We start from the raw sequence: 13,141 nt of genomic DNA on the forward strand, positions 1-13,141 counted from the left end.
TCTCCAGACTGTCACGTCTGTCACATGTGCTCAGTGTGAACCTGCTTTCATCTGTGAAGAGCACAGGGCGCCAGTGGCGAATTTGCCAATATTGGTGTTCTCTGGCAAATGCCAAACGTCCTGCACGGTGTTGGGCTGTAAGCACAACCCCCACCTGTGCACGTCGGGCTCTCATACCACCCTCATGGAGTCTGTTTCTGACCGTTTGAGCAGACACATGCACATTTGTGGCCTGCTGGAGGTCATTTTGCAGGGCTCTGGCAGTGCTCCTCCTGCTCCTCCTTGCACAAAGGCGGAGGTAGCGGTCCTGCTGCTGGGTTGTTGCCCTCCTACGGCCTCCTCCACGTCTCCTGATGTACTGGCCTGTCTCCTGGTAGCGCCTCCATGCTCTGGACACTACGCTGACAGACACAGCAAACCTTCTTGCCACAGCTCGCATTGATGTGCCATCCTGGATGAGCTGCACTACCTGAGCCACTTGTGTGGGTTGTAGACTCCGTCTCATGCTACCACTAGAGTGAAAGCACCGCCAGCATTCAAAAGAGACCAAAACATCAGCCAGGAAGCATAGGAACAGAGAAGTGGTCTGTGTCACCACCTGCAAAACCACTCCTTTATTGGGGGTGTCTTGCTAATTGCCTATAATTGCCTATAATTTCCACCACGAGGTGTTGGTGAATGAATATGCGCCTCAGTTCCTGGCAAGTGATTTAGCGCAAGTGGGACGAGGAGCTGTGTCAGCCTTTTGGAGCCATGTGGGAGAGTGACTCGAGGGAGGATGTCACTCGTTTCACAATTGACCAAATGAAAACCAACCATCTGTTAATTAAATGTGTTGATGGATCACAGAGGGAGAGAGGAGAGGGCAGACGTGACAGGCTGTGACTGTCACCACTCCACGGATTCATCAACTCTCCCTGAGACTGAGCTTCTTTTAACGTCAGTGATCTAATTACTATCAGCCTGCATGTTGAAATGTACTCTTCACTGGGTGTTTCATTAACCAAAGCCTCCCCTATTCATCTATATGCTTGATGGCTATAGCTCAATTCTCCAAGGAGATGGTTGTGGTTTTTAATGGCAATGAGGAGAGATTTATTAAAGCAATAAATTCTTTAATGAGGTGGTCTTATGATAGAATGTCAGGTACTAATGAATGGACCAAACTAATCTATCAATTGAAAAAGCTGCCTATGGGTCTTTGAGCTCCAGCTAGTTGGGGCGGCAGGTAGCCTAGTGGTTAGTACGTTGAATCCCTGAGCTGACAAGGTAATACTATTTTGTTCTGCCCCTGAACAAGGCAGTTAACCCACTGTTCCTAGGCCATCATTGAAATTAAGAATTTGTTCTTAACAGTCTTGCCTAGTTAAATAAAGGTTTAAAAAAAAAATACAATTTCCAGTGTGTTACCTCTGCTGAGAGGAGAAGCTATGAAAGTCAGAGGTGTCTCTACTATGTTATCTGTAACACTCCTGCCCAATGGCTTTGGCCTGACATCTGATCATGCTGAAGGCCTGTGCTTCTTGGCCTCAGTATACTTCTAGTCTGTTTGGTGGTTAATGGAGTCTCACTCTCCCCTCTCTCTCTGCTGGCCTGGGAAAAGTGCTGAAGCATTTCCTACCCTGCCTCTTTGATTGAAGGAAATGAGGCAGCAGAATCTGAGATGAACAATTTGGGCCTTCCTCCCCCTTCTGTCTTATTTCTCAGACATTAGGACAGAGAGCATTCAAGGCAACATGTGATTTGCTGTCCGCAACAAATATTTTGAGAACGTTGGGCTTTGTAAAGAAAGAGCTGGTCTTGTTTAGCAGACGGTCACAGACAATATGTGACTTTGTTGGGGCAGCCCACACTCCTAACAGTATGCTGTCAGGCTTCTTTACTTGCAATCGGTCACCATTGCATAATGCTCAGGCAAATTAACAATGGTGAGAAAAATGCACTTTAGACACATTTCAGTCGTGCCTTTACTCAATTGGATCACATTGGAGATAACGAGATCAAGATTGCTCTGTAAATAGTCTAAACTGCATAGGCTATATTTACATTAGTTATTTTTGACATCTTTCATGTTTTCTGGGTCAAGATCACTGAGTCAAAATGCAAGCAGAGACCCCTCAGTCCTTTTTAAACATCACTTAAAAAACGTAAGCCTATGCAACATTAATCAATACAAAAAATTCACCAATTCATGTTACTCCTATGACCAGAGAAAGTGAAATATTCCTTGATATAAAAAAAGACAAGCCACTAATAATAACAATGGCATTTTAGCGGAACACTTTTCTGTAGTCATTCATTACAGCTACAGTGTATATTGTGTATATATAGTTGGTGATTGACAAGGAATGCCTTAGAGATAGACATTGATCGTGATTGACCTGTTGATGACCACAGGTCTACCTTTACTCATCTCTCTTTGTCTGTTCATTATCTAATGCAAACAACCTTTCTGTGAATATCGAATTGTCTGCATTCTGTGCAGTGTAATGTATTAGTGACTAGAACTGGAACAGCTAGTCTAAGAGTATGCCCAACCATTGTCATTGGTCATGCCTTTCCATTGTTCCATTTGAAAATACCCATCCACTTCGTTGGGCAATGGATATTCTGTAGCGATCAATCTCTACTCTGGAAACCTGACTGGACTAGAAACCTAAATACAAATAATTATCAGAGAATGGCATGATCCAAGATATTCACTACAGTGAAGTTGAGTGCTGTTTATTAACCCCACTACGTAATAGGATGACCTAGAATAGGTGTGTGTATATGTTTTACTTGAGCTCATATTTGAAGTTGGTTAGTTCAGTGTCATCATCCTGTCTATGGAACTAAGACCCTCCCAAGTCCTTTCTTCTCCATATTAATACACACACGCGCGCGATAGTGCCCAAGAATAGAAGCCGAAACTACTTCATTATGCAGTACTCCCTTTAATATATCCATTCCTCACCCCCTCCTGGGAGGTTGGAAGTCTTTGGACAGCAGTTTGTTTCCACAGCAGATTTTATAAGACCATGGTTTGTACTTGTGTTATGCATCCATCCACCCCATCCATCCATCCACACAAAAAGCTGTGCTGCTGCAAGGCAGAGAAGGCAGCAGTGTCTGATCCTCAGCTAAACCCTACAGCACCCTGAAGCTCCTCAGCCAGGACTAGTCTTACTCCACCACATGGCTCAGCCTGATTTTGGTCTGGTCACGGAGCTGCACCACAGGGCCAGCTGGGGCATGACAGGGTGGTCTTGACAAGCCCCCTGCCCTCCTCACTGCAGTTCCACTAATAACAGGAAGCACAGCCCCCTCCTACGATGCAAATAAACAGCTGTCTAGAGCAGCAGAGCTCACCGCCCTGATTGCATGCTGATGAGTGTAATTAACACGTATTTCAAATCCCTCCTAAAACACAGCGCTGCTCACAAAGACAGCCCATAGGATCACTGCAATTTAAACCTGCGCAGTGGGAGGACTAGCAAGTCAGGCAAAGCCTTCAATTGAGAAACATGCTGATAATATTGCATTCTAATCTCCATTTGTAATAATTTTCATTAATCACCAAGCCATGTTTACTAACAGTTTAAACTCACATCCTCGGTTGTATTGTGTACAGATCAATTATTTACACTCTTGATAACATCTTGGATTGTTTCACTTTCAGATTGTAATCGACATGCATTTTTCAGAGTAAACTTGATCAGCATGCTCATTCATACCCCAGGAGGACTGTGACACATAGAGTATGGAGTCAGCCAGGCCCAGGCTTAATGTTAATGTCATTATTGTTATTATTACAGCTGATAAGAGTTGCTGCTGAGCCAGCAGGATCTTTCAGTCAATCTCTGAGTAATTAATCTGTGATTAGTCAGAGTAGACCCAGGCCAAAACTGACTCCTGCCCCGCCTGCCCAGTCCTTTAAATTATGACTAGATTGTAATTTAGCTCTGACCTTGTAGGTATCGATGGAAGCCACAAGAGGCAGACAGTTGTCATTGGAAACAGGATTTGACAATGGCAATTCGAATTTGTGTCTTGGCTTGGTATCAAAGCACTGAAAGGGCTTGTCATTGTACTGTGCAGGGGCGGACTGGGACCAGAAATCGGCCCTGGCATTTCTAACACAAGTACATTTTTTCCCCCCCTTGAGGCCCCCACACCAGACATTTATTTTCCCCTTGAGGCCTCCATTACTAGCCAGATAATTATAATTTTGCGCAATAAAACCAAGTTAGACAGACCCACTGCGCTAAAAATAGACCAACCCATCTGGCATTTGCCTGTCATGCCAGATGGCCAGTCCGCCACTAGTACTGTGTTCTATTTTACTGAGGTACTTCAATGACACTTGAGAACATCTACTTTTTTTGCTTTGATTAGGGATGCACGATATATCGGTGAACATATCGGAATCAGACGATATTAGCTAAAAATGCCAACATCAGTATCGGCAATGTCTAGTTAAACGCCGATTTGCAAAACCAATGTCAAAGCTGACGTGCATACCTATATAATGTACAGTTGAAGTTGTAAGTTTACATACACTTAGGTTGGAGTCAATAAAACTTGTTTTTCAACCGCTCCACAATTTTCTTGTTAACAAACTATAGTTTTGGCAAGTCGGTTAGGACATCTACTTTGTATGACACAAGTCATTTTTCCAACAATTGTTTTCAGACAGATTATTTCACTCATTATTTCACTCTGTATCACAATTCCAGTGGGTCAGAAGTTTACATACACTAAGTTGACTGTGCCTTTAATCTACCCATTGTGGCCATAAGAAGTTAAACAGCTTGGAAAATTCCAGAAAATTATGTCATGGCTAGAAGTTTCTGCTAGGCTAATTGAGATAATTTGAGTCAATTAGGGGTGTACCTGTGGATGTATTTCAAGGCGTACCTTCAAACTCAGTGCCTCTTTGCTTGACATCATGGGAAAATCCAAAGAAATCAGCCAAGACCTCAGAAAACAATTCTGGTTCATCCTTGGTAGCAATTTCCAAATGTCTGAAGGTACCATGTTCATCTGTACAAACAATAGTACGCATGTATAAACACATGGGACCACGCAGCCGTCATACCGGTCAGGAAAGAAACGTGTTTTGTCTCCTAGAGATTAACATACTTTGGTGCGAGAAGTACAAATCAATTACAGAACAACAGCAAAGGGCCTTGTGAAGATGCTGGAGGAAACGGGTACAAAAGTATCTATATCCACAGTAAAACGAGTCCTATATCGACATAACCTGAAAGGCCGCTCAGCAAGGAAGAAGCCACTGCTCCAAAACCGCCATAAAAAAGCCAGACTACGGTTTGCAACTGTACATGGGGACAAAGATTGTACTTTTTGGAGAAATGTCCTCTGGTCTGATGAAACAAACATTGAACTGTTTGGCCAAAATGACCATCGTTATGTTTGGAGGATAAAGGGGGATGCTTGCAAGCCGAAGAACACCATCATGTCCTTGAAGCACGGAGGTGGCAGCATCATGTTGTGGGGGTGCTTTTCTGCAGGAGGGACTGGTGCACTTCTCAAAATAGATGGCATCATGAGGCAGGAAAATTGTGGCTATATTGAAGCAACATCTCAAGACATCAGTCAGGATATTAAAGCTTGGTAGCAAATGGGTCTTCCAAATGGACAATGACCACAAGCATACTTCCAAAATTGTGGCAAAATGGCTTAAGGACAACAAAGTCAAGGTTGGAGTGGCCATCGCAAAGCCCTGGCCTCAATCCTGTAGACAATTTGTGGGCAGAACTGAAAAAGCGTGTGTGAGCAAGGCCTTCAAACCTGACTCAGTTACATCAGCTCTGTCAGGAGGAATGGGCCAAAATGCATCTAACTTATTGTGGGAAGCTTGTGGAAGGCTACCCGAAACGTTTGACCCAAGTTAAACAATTTCAAGGCATTGCTACCAAATACTAATTGAGTGCATGTACTTTTTTGACCCACTGGGAATGTGATAAAATAAATTAAAGCTGAAATAGAGAGAATTACTTATTTTAAGAATGTGAAATGTCTGAATAATAGTTTAAGTGTTGATCCTAACTGACCTAAGAAGGGAATTTTTACTAGGATTAAATGTCAGGAATTGTGAAAAACTGAGTTTAAATGTACTTGGCTAAGGTGTATGTAAACTTCCGACTTCAACTGTAGATACTTGACGTAATGACGCCACGTAAAACTTTGCGCTACAGGTGTAACACAATATTCCCAACCTAGCCCACAATGTCTGCTGTGTGGAATGAGCAGTCAACAAGTCGAGCAGTTATTTGAAATAGTAAGACAATTTCAGCGAGACAACTCAGTCGAAATTCATTAAAGCCAAGAAAATAGAATTCATTGCCCTTGACAGTCAACCGTTCTCATTCGTGGGTGATGTTAGCTTTCAACGACTGGGCGAGCACCAATACACAGATGTTGCCCTAACGGAGTTAAACAGTAATAGTGTCACTGCTATTAGCTTCACGACATGCATACTCATCGCTGCAACTCCCGTATGGACTCGGGAGAGGGGAAGGTCGAGAGCCGTGCGTCCTCCGAAACACAACCCAACCAAGCCACACTGCTTCTTGACACAATGCCCACTTAACCCTGAAGCCATCCTCAACAATGTGTCGGAGGAAACACCATGCACCTGGCGACGTACACTGCGCCCTGCCCGCCACAGGAGTTGCTAGTACGCGATGGGGCAATGACATCCCTGCCGGCCAAACCCTCCCCTAACCCGGACGACGCTGGGCCAATTGTGCGCCTCCCCATGGGTCTCCCGGACATGGCCAGCTGCGACAGAGCCTAGACTCGAAACCAGAATCTCTAGTGGCATAGCTAGCACTGTGAAGCAGTGCCTTAGACCACTGCGCCCCTCGGGAGGCCATAGTAGACTTAACTAAAGAGATCCATCAAGACGCTTTAATATTCTGGGGGAATTGTTGATTTGAAGTTGAGCAATATTCCAATTGTAGGCCTATTTCTGTAAAGTGGTGGTGAAATCAATCTGCCATAATTAATGAATGTGTTAGGTAGTTATATGCAATTAAAAGTTACATGTTTATTGTAATTCAACGACCACTAATGTCTTTCTAGTTCAGTGCAATATGTTGGTATTGAAGTCAAATCAAATCAAAGTACATGTTTAATAACTTAATGCGATGTAACATTTAAAATTCTGAATACATGGTAAAACAAAAGAGAACAAAAAACTTTCATGGTTGTCCCAAGCTATAATCCAGTGATTCCCTAACAAACCACCTCCCTTCAGGATGACACTTAGAGATAAGGTTTCTGGAGACTCTCTTGGCCAAATACATTTTAGCAGCGCCCCCACCCCTCATCGTTCTGTAGCAATTCTCTCTCGCTGTATCCCAATCACAAATAAAACCATTTTAATAAATTATCCAACCAAAATGTAGAATGACAGTCCTTAGTGCTGACTTTGAGTCTAGGAAGTCTAGGAATTCCAGCTTCTCAATTTAGCACACATCATCCCTGTTTATGAACAACTTTTTATTGCTGGTAATGACTTCTCATTACAGCCCTTTTTTGTCCCTGTTTTGCTGTCACGAGTGGCCTGGTAATAAAAGATCAGTATCTCAATGCATTCTTAGTCTAAATAGTTAGCAGGGTGTATATCACCCCCACCCCCCACTTTCCTTCACCCGACACTTATCATTCTAGCGTGTCTTCTTCAGATAGCATTTACAGTTCATTTTCCCAACGGAACATTTGCCTGTGACATTTCATGGCCCTTGATAATGTCCCAATTCTTAATATCCAAGTAGATGGTTCCGTTTCTCCCATGTACACGAGTCTCACCTGAGCTGTTCTCTCTCTCTCTCCACACTCACTCCACAGGTGCTCTCAGCACCCCGGCCCTGGTTTATGGCTCGGACTCAGATAGGAGTGGTTAAAGTCACTGTCTCTCATTGCACGCCTTTGTCGCTCTTTCGTCAGCCGGTTAGGGAGGGTTTTGAGGTTTACACACACACTGTGGTCAAATTATTCCTACCATGCATTAAGACACTATCTGACCACCTTCCCATGATAACCTCAAAGTACAGATCATAACAATAGTTTAGTTCATTTAATTTCTGTTTCAGGAAATCCAGACGAACATTGACTATATGATGAATTTTGACATTAACCTTTTCTTCATAACATTATCAACGACAAATGTCAAAAAGCATAACGAATTGTTACTGCTAAAACCATTTTTCTAAATTAGTACATACTCCTTTATTCTACTGGCGACCTCTCGGGAGAGTTACCAGATTATGAAGTTAGCACCCTAACCACTCACAGAATTCCACACTCCATTATCCAATCTGGTAAAATTTGTATCAAAACACAAAATAAAATCAGCAATACATATATCACAATCCATTAAAAAAAATTGTCATCCCTTATTAACATTTATCTTTCTATAAGCAGACTGGACACTGTACCACTGTAGAAGTACACAAGGACCAGGACCTCAGGGAACTGGTAATTTTCCCCTTTGGAACACGTGATTCAAAAACATGTTAAATAAAAAATAAACAAATTCGAATAACTAATCAACTTAGAATTACAACTCTTTAACTCCCTACGGAAATAATAATCTCCTAAAGTAATGGTACAATTTGGATCGAGACTGGTGTTTCTCATTCATTTTATAATTAAATCCCCGTGTTCCGTTAATTTCTAGTGAGGTTGATCATTGCTCACGAGAATTTTTTTAGGATACAGGGCATTCGACACCATTAAAATGTTTCCTCCACCTTTTCTTTCCTTGTCTTCAGAAACAATTTAAGTACCTTTTCAAAAAATTCCATCCTTATGCATTCCCAATTTAACTGAATTGAAAAGACCCCATCCAAAAAAATCGCACAGTATCAATACACCACTAAACGCACATTCGGAACCAGTAAATGGTGTGTGCGTGCTGGTGAACCGTAGGTCCAGAACACACATGAACTGGCCTCACTTATTATCTTGAACTCGTTTATGGCCTAATCCAATTACATTAATACCGCAAACTGCCGAATATCACTAACTGCTCTCCTCCTTCAATCTCAGGGGAGCTTCCAAATCAAAATAATGAAACCGCTCTTTCGGAAAAGTGTACATTCCGTTATCATTCACTATGCAACATTTTAATCAGCAATCCAAAAGTATTAATTATAAACTAAACCTGTTAATTGTAAATTCACTGTCCTTACTCCAAACATGAAATGTTTGTTTTAATCCACCCCATTATTTATTTAGCATGTACTACCCTTAGACACGGCGACAATATCTTACCACCGAGTCTAACACTGGTCTTCTTACCTCATTATTCTCCATAACCACCACATAAAACATTTTAAATTTCATTTTAGGTTTGGTAACCCCTATACTTCCAGAATAAGACTACATAAAACGTAAATCTATTTAAAAATAAAACCACAAAATGTCTCATGATATCAGAAAAAACTAAACAAGGCATTCATAGTTTGCAAGGAGTGTTTAGCCATCTAATTTAAATGTGTTACCTTTAGAGTCCATTCCCCTGGCATTTCGCCTAGATTCTTCAACCCAAAATAAGTTTTCCTGTGGCAAATTTAGCCAATTTCCCATTGTAAGGAATCCGCAATATTTCATCCCTGGCTTCTACTAAAAAGTGAGGTAAAACGTGATCTCATACGTCTTCCTTCACATAGAAACTGTCATTTCTATGAATCATTTATCGATTGAACCGCTAGGTGAAAGTTTAATTCCTGCTACTTTCCGGAGGACTTTCAGGAGTTTTTCAGTCTTTTTGTCCCAGCTTTGATGCACCTGTGCTGACTTCGCCTTCCTGTGACATCGGGTGTTGTAGGTGTCCTGGAGGGCAGGTAGTGTGCCCCTGGTGATGCGATGTGCATACCGCATCACCCTCTAAAGAGCCCTGCGGTTGTGGGCGTTTCAGTTGCCATACCAGTCGGTGATGCAACGCGACAGGATGCTCTCAATTGTGTACCTGTAAAAGTTAGTGAGGGTTTTCGGAGACGAGCCAAATTGTTCAGCCTCTTGAGGTTAGAGGCACTGTAGCGCCTTCTTCACTACACGGTCTGTGTGCGTGGACCATTTCAGTTTGTCGGTGATATGTACACGAGGAACAAAAAACTTCCCACCACCTCCACTGCTGTCCCGTCGATGTGGATAGGGGGGTTCTCCCTTTGCTGTTGTCCACAGTCATCTCTTGTTATGCAGACATTGAGTGAGGTTATTTTCCTGACACCACACTCCAAGGGCCCTCACCTCCTCCCTGTAGGCTGTCTTGTTGTTGGTAGTCAAGCCTACCTCTGTAGTGTTGTCTGCAAACTTGATGATTGAGTTGGAGGTGTGCATGGCCACGCAGTCGTGGGTGAACAGGGAGTACAGGAGGGGGCTGAGAACGCACCCTTGTGGGGCCCCAGAGTTGAGGATCAGCGGAGTGGAGATGTTTCCTACCTTAAACACCTGGGGGCGGCCCGTCAGGAAGTCCAGGACCCAGTTGCACAGGGTGGGGTCGAGACGCAGGGTCTCAAGCTTAATGATGAATGTGAAAGGTACTATGGTGTTGAATGCTGAGCTGTAGTCAATGAACAGCATTCTTACATAGGTATTTCTCTTGTCCAGATGGGATAGGGCAGTGTGATGGCGATTGCATCGTTTGTGGAGTGGGTCTAAGGTGGAGGTGATATGATCCTTGACTAGTCTCTCAAAGCACTTCATGATGACAGAAGTGAGTGTTAGTTATTTAGTTCAGTTACCTTAGCTTTCTTGGGAACAGGAACAATGGTGGCCATCTTGAAGCATGTGGGGACAGCAGACTGGGATAGGGATTGATTGAATATGCCCGTCAACACACCAGCCAGCTGGTCTGTGCATTTTCTGAGTACGTGGCTAGGGATGCCGTCTGGGCCGGCAGCCTTGCAAGGGTTAACATGTTTAATTTATTTTACTCACGTTGGCCACGGAGGAGGAGAGCCCACAGTCTTGGGTAGCGGGCCGTGTTGGTGGCACTGTATTGTCATGAAAGAGCGCAAAGAAGTTGTTTAATTTGTCTGGGAGCAAGATGTCGATGTCCACAACGAGGCTGGTTTTCTTTTTGCAATCCGTGATTGTCTGTAGACCCTGCCACATACGTCTTGTGTTCGAGCCGTTGAATTCCGACTCCACTTTGTCTCTATAACATTGAAGGTTGTGCAATGTAACAACAATATTTAGACTTAGGGTTGCCACCCGTTTGAGAAAATACGGAATGGTTCTGTTTCACTGAAAGAATAAACATTTTGTTTTTGAAATGATAGTTTCCGGATTTGACCATATTAACGACCAAAGGCTCGTATTTCTGTGATTATTATAATAAAGTCTATGATTTGATATTTGATAGAGCAGTCTGGCAATACTAAAGTGCCTATTAGAACATCCAATAGTCAAAGGTATGTGAAATACAAATGGTATAGAGAGAAATAGTCGACGAGTCATAATTCCTATAATAACTGCAACCTAATATTTCTTTACTGGGAATATTGAAGAACTGGGAATATTGAACTATCAGCTTTCATATGTTCTGAGCAAGGAACTTAAACGTTAGCTTTTTTACATGGCACATATTGCACTTTTACTTTCTTCTCCAACACTGTGTTTTTGCATTATTTAAACCAAATTGAGCATGTTTCATTATTTATTTGAGACTAAATGGATTTTATTTATGTATTATATTAAGTTAAAATAAGTGTTCATTGTTCATTCAGTATTGTTGTAATTGTCATTATTACAAATATATATATATTAAAATCGTCGGAGTAATCAGTATCAGCTTTTTTTGGTCCTCCAATAATCGGTATCGGCGTCGAATAATCATAATCGGTTGACCTCTAGTTACAATCCCGGATATCTCTTTGGAAAGCAACTCTAGCCCTAATTTTGTCGACTTTGTTAAAACCTCTCTGGGGTATGTGGGACGCGTCCCACCTGGCCAAAAGCCAGGGCAAATGCAGAGCGCCAAATTCAAATAAATTACTATAAAAATCTAACTTTCATTAAATCACACATGCAAGATAGCAAATGAAAGCTACACTTGTTGTGAATCCAGCCAACGTCAGATTTCAAAAAGGCTTTTCGGGCGAAACCAAACAATGCTATTATCTGAGGATAGCACCATAGTAAACAAAGAGAGAAAGCATAGTTCAACCCTGCAGACACACAACACAGAAATAAAAATATAATTCATGTCTTACCTTTGACGAGCTTCTTTTGTTGGCACTCCAATATGTCCCATAGACATCACAAACGGTCCTTTTGTTCGATTAATTCCGTCAATATATATCCAAAATGTCCATTTATTTGGCGCGTTTGATCCAGAAAAACACCTTTAGGTATTTTAATACTTAAATAATCGATAAAATTTAAGACTGTGTTCAATAAAGGAAGAAAACAAACTGAAGCATGCTTTCTGGTCACGCGCCTCTATCTAACAGTACACTTCAAGTGACCCTTGTTCAAGATGGCTGTACTTCTTCATTACACAAAGGAATAACCTCAACCAATTTCTAAAGACTGTTGACATCCAGTGGAAGCGATAGGAACTGCAAGATTGGATTCCCAATGAAAACACATTGAAAAGAGTGACCTCAAAAAAAAAAAAATCTGAATGGTTTGTCCTCTGGGTTTCGCCTGCTAAATAAATTCTGTTTATACTCAGACATGATTCAAACAGTTTTAGAAACTTCAGAGTGTTTTCTATCCAAATCTACTAATAATATACATATCTTGTCTTCTGGGGATGAATAGCAGGCAGTTGAATTTGGGCATGCATTTCCTCCGGACGTGAAAGTACTGCCCCCTGTCACCAAGATGTTAACTAGGGACTGGACATTAGCGAGTAATATACTTGGAAGTGGTGGGTGATGTATGTGCATCCGAAGGAAGACCGCTCCTCTAGAAGACTGCTAGAAGACCGCTCCTCCGACGGCGTTGTTTTGGGTCGGCCTCTGTAATCAGTTCAAATGCCCTGGGAGGTGCAGACAAAGATTCCGCTTTGGGAAAGTCGTATTCCTGGTCGTTGTGCTGGTAAGTTGACGTCTCTCTGATATCCAGTAATTCTTCCCGGCTGAATGTAATAACACTTAAGGTTTTCTGGGCTAACAAT

General features: G+C 42.2%; 1 protein-coding gene across 4 annotated transcripts in view; it reads left to right on the top strand.

Moving 5' to 3' along the window:
* LOC110504078 (glycerophosphodiester phosphodiesterase domain-containing protein 5) overlaps window positions 1–13,141 on the top strand; it is a 129,314-nt gene that overhangs the window by 33,782 nt on the left and 82,391 nt on the right. The gene's annotated exons all lie outside the window — the stretch shown is intronic.

Source organism: Oncorhynchus mykiss, chromosome 24 (genome assembly GCF_013265735.2).
Source record: "Oncorhynchus mykiss isolate Arlee chromosome 24, USDA_OmykA_1.1, whole genome shotgun sequence".
Classification (NCBI taxonomy): domain Eukaryota; kingdom Metazoa; phylum Chordata; class Actinopteri; order Salmoniformes; family Salmonidae; genus Oncorhynchus; species Oncorhynchus mykiss.